The sequence below is a fragment of the Balaenoptera ricei genome, chromosome 16 (assembly GCF_028023285.1).
Source record: "Balaenoptera ricei isolate mBalRic1 chromosome 16, mBalRic1.hap2, whole genome shotgun sequence".
Lineage (NCBI taxonomy): Eukaryota > Metazoa > Chordata > Mammalia > Artiodactyla > Balaenopteridae > Balaenoptera > Balaenoptera ricei.
This window is the reverse complement of record NC_082654.1, coordinates 23,496,798-23,501,410: the sequence shown is the minus strand read 5'-3', so window position 1 is coordinate 23,501,410 and position 4,613 is coordinate 23,496,798. Positions and strand designations below refer to the sequence as shown.

At 33.5% G+C, this 4,613-nt stretch overlaps 1 long non-coding RNA gene across 1 annotated transcript; it reads left to right on the top strand.

The window, feature by feature from the left end:
• The first annotated feature begins 3,337 nt into the window (after nucleotides 1–3,337).
• Nucleotides 3,338–4,277, top strand: LOC132350215 (uncharacterized). The gene is made up of 3 exons (XR_009497871.1): nucleotides 3,338–3,432; nucleotides 3,523–3,609; nucleotides 4,143–4,277. It is a non-coding gene; the product is annotated as an uncharacterized LOC132350215 (long non-coding RNA).
• The last annotated feature ends 336 nt before the right edge of the window (nucleotides 4,278–4,613 follow it).

Here is a 4,613-nt window from a genome sequence, read left to right as displayed (position 1 = left end):
CTGATCTCTTTACCACTATGTTTTTGGGGGGAACAGTAACACCAAGGAATTTTTGTTAGAAGAGGCCAGTGACTAACAGCATATACTATGAAATAATGTAATTTTAGAGTATGTCAAAAACAACTTGTCTGTTAACAGTTCATAAGCTTAAGACACACCTATAAGTATTTCTTCTTCATTTTCTACCCATTTGCATAGATTGTTATTTTATTTGCCGCAAACTTAAGTTTCTCCATTTCTATCCTTCGTGTTCTATTAGTTTTTTCCCTAATTTTACAGATTCTAATCCTATCCATTCTTTCATATATATGTATATATGAAAATGTATATCAGGTATACCTATAAAGTATATAAATATACATTTATCCCAAGTATGTATGTACATATATGTGCATCTCTACTTGATATATATATATCAGCTGTAGATAGATATCACATGTGTGTAGATGTGTGTATATATATATATATACACACACATCTCAAGTGTGTAGATATCTACCTACTTTCCTCTAGGTATGGAAATTAATTTATATTTCAATCACAATTATAAGAGTTTGAATTGTTTTTCCTCAGAATCTACTCACACATGTAAGTTTCTAAAAAAAAAAAAAAAAGTGGAAAATCATATCCAAATGATGTGTGATACAGTTGTATTGTCTCCCGGGATAATTAGAATAGGGTAAGGCTTTACACTTGATGAGAGATACTTTAGTTTCTCTTCTAATTTATAAAGAATAAGATTATTAAATTATATTTATAGTCTATTAAACATAACATAGATGGAAAAGTCTATGAGAGCATTTTCCCCAGTGGTTTTTAAAATATTTTTAATAGGATACTTTATCAAATGAAACATTCATGGAATCTCAACGAATAAACCAAAGAAATTCGACTTTCCTCTGTTATAAATGGGGACCTAGCCCTTCTTCTTCTGTTTTTCCCTTACTCATATTTCCATGGGAAACTCCAGATCTGAATAACATACAGATCTTCCTTGAGTAACGTCCTGATACACCACTGTAAGTTGAAAATTTTGTAAGCCAAAAGCACATTTGAAAAACCTAACCTACTGAACAGCATAGCTTAGCTTAGCCTAGCCTACCTTAAACATGCTCAGAACATTTACATGAGCCTACGGTTGGGCAAAATCATTTAACACAGAGACTATTTTATAATAAAGTGTTAAATATCTCATGTAACTTATTGAATGTTAAAAGTGAAAAACAGAATCGTTGTATGGGTACAGTAACAACTGTAAGTGTATCAGTTGTTTTCCTTTACAATCACCTGGCTGACTGGGAGCTGCAGCTTGCTGCCAATGCCCAGCATCACAAGAGAGTATCATAACACATATCACTAGCTTGGGAAAATATATAAATTCACATTTTGAAGTATGGTTTCTACTGGATGTGAAGTGCTTTTACACCATCATAGGTTGGGGACCATCTGTACTTTGAAATCCAATAATCTTTTCTAACCTTTTAAATTTTATAGATGACTTAATAGGCATAATGAGGACTGATTTTAATATGCTACTTATTGAACTAGTTGGGACCGAAATCTAGGTATCTTGATATCTAAACCAGTGTTTATTCTATCACATCACACTGATTCCTTACCTGAATCATCCTCAGTAACTCCTTTTTCCTTAAGAACTGGTCTTATGAATCAATTCAGGATTGTTAGGAAGGAAGAAGTGAGAGACATGGATGGTTATTGGGTAGACAATGAAGAGTGTCTGTAACGAAAAACCCAGAATCTAAAGATAAGTCAGTCTTGGCTTCACTAGTGTAGCTCTCTTATGACTACGAGGCAAAATAACATCTCTTCAAGCATAGCAGAGTGGAATAAGAGAAGATGGCTTGGGCTTTGACATTAATGACTGACATAGGTAAGTAAATAATTCTATTATTTATTTTAACTGTGACAATCCAAGTTTTTATTGTTGTTGCTGTTGTTGTTTGGAGCCTAATATATTTCTGACAGTAACATAAATTCTACCGAGTTTTAATTTTTCCAAAGGGAAACTGTACCTTGAGAGGATGTTCTTGCGTTATCAGTGCCTCCAATACTAGCAAGTTCTGTGTAAGAAAAAAGTCATGTGTGATATACATGCCTCCCTTTGTTTCGAACTGAAACTTGATATATCATATTCACAAACTCATTCAACTTTAAGAAATGTTTATATTCAAAGCACTTATATATTCATTATAATATTTTTAAATACTTCCTATGATCCAGAGTTCATCCTATATGCTGGGGATTTATTATTGCAGTCAAGGGGATACAGTGTAGTGGGGAAAAGTGAGGTATACAATGATATTAATAATAAAATGTTTGCATATTAACTATAATATTTGGGGAAAAAACTTTACCAATAATTTTTCGAAAAATAAACTTTATAAATGCCATATATATGCATGTGTGTGTGTGTGTGTGTGTGTGTGTGTATATATATATATATATATATATATATATATATATATATATATATATAGTAGTTATTACATCAGTGATTTAATTGGTGAATTAGTATCACCAAGTCTTCTTCACTTCACTGTCTTTGCCCATACATGGGTATTCCTAATTATATCTGCATGGAATATATATTTAAACTTTAATACATTTTACTGGTCAGACTTTTTAAAAAAAATCTATTACAGATATCTACAGTGGGAGTCAGGAAAATTTTGTGCATAACTTCTCTTGGCTAAGTCTTCAATATTATAAACCCTTAAAATTTTAACATTTAGGCATATCATTCTTTCATTGTTTTTAGGAAATCTGTCATTAATATATCTTCTCTTAAAAAACATTTCTCACTTAAAAAGCATTCCTCAAGCACATTTTGATTAAGAAAACCTCCAGCACTTACTAAGCCAACTCTATTTCCATCCCACATTAATCCATGATTAATATATAACAAGTAAACCATCTTATTTGTTCAACAACTAATTTTCATGTGGACGGCTCCCCACAATCTATGCACCTTTGCTAGTAGAAGAGAGAGACTCCGAACAAAAATAATTTAGCAATAATGAAGATTAACCGTAAGTAATTGTCCTGAAACTGACTGAAGAAGAAAAATGATTCATTTTTAACTTATTTATCTCATACTGACTTCTTGTTCTAAATAATCATGCACAGGCATATTGTTATGAATATTCAAAAGGTTTTTTAATGGCTTAATAATTTTTCTTCCTTTGTTTCTAGGAACAGAAATAATAACACACACTGAAATAGAAGATCACACTTGTCAGAAGCAGATAAAGTAAAGTAGAGAGATCATCAAATGATATATTATCTTCCATAGTCCCAACAAAGGCCGACCAGCCATCAAAGAAAAACACCACTCCCATCTGGATTTTAATGCAGAAATAACATAGAGCTGGCTTAGCCTGGACTCTTTTGATTAAAGTTAAAATATCCAAAGTAAAAGTCTAACTTACTATTTGGAAATAGATAATATGTTAGCTCCAGATTTCCCTAGCATGATGTTTCTGCTCGCTTCTTTCCCTTCAGTACATAGAAATTGGGAGTTGCCAAAGTCACCTGGAGGAAAGAGGAAGAATCTTTCTTTTAATTTTACTTTGCTTCACATCTAACAAGGTAATCCTTTTGTTGTTTACACTCCCTTTTCCTCTCACCCTCTGCCCTTCTTTGTCTGGCTTGTGCTCTGGGATACTGACCTCTATGGACTGTGTCACTTGGGCTTCTTTTCTCTCTTTTGGCTGAGTTTGTCAGTGAGAGGAACTGTCAGGAATTGGAAGACAGAAGATTGAGATTGGGATGTTTATTTCCTCTACTCGATTGGTAGATGCACTCAGTAATTACAGGTCCTATGGGATGATCTCTCTTTCATGGCTCAACACATTCTAAAGGTTCCAGTTGTATAGCTCCTTCCTTTCCCTCCATCGGGACTAAGGGTGGTAATGGCTTGCCTTTGTTGCTGGTCCCTGGGTGCATCACCATTTTTTTTGTTGTTGTTTAATTAACTTGACCCCTAAAATCTGTGAAAGTTACCTTAACTTTAGAACAAGTATATCAGTAAGTATCCCAGAGGAAACAAATAACAAACTCAAAGGGTTTACCCAAACAGCCCCAAGAAAATATTAAAGCCTCCTGATGCTTGTTTGTTTAAGGTACCGTGTACAGTTTCTCAAGAAAGGAAGAACACGGAGATTTTTGTCACTAAACTACTCCTCTGCATTCTCAGGAGGCAAAAATACAATTTACAGGCAAGAGGATCGCAACTTTTTTTTTCATTTTATGACACACACCACATAATATTCACATGTTCGATTCAGAACTATGCACAAGGTAAGGCTAATATTTGTATGAGGTAAGAATCTATCCTTTCCTATCCTGCTTAAGAAAGCATATCATAAAGCTTGCATGTGAGAATAAGGTTGTTATAAGTAAACCTTGAAGCTGTGCAGTTTTTTAAAGAAAATTAGTAGTAACCTACTAATAATAACTTGCAGCATACCAGATTCTCTTGTGGGTCATCTATGCAGCAGCCAAGAACAGCTTTTAGTGAGACCCAGATGGAAAGATACTTTTCCTTCAGAATCTTCTATCAGGAGGTAAGTGACAAATTGTCCTATTTGTTC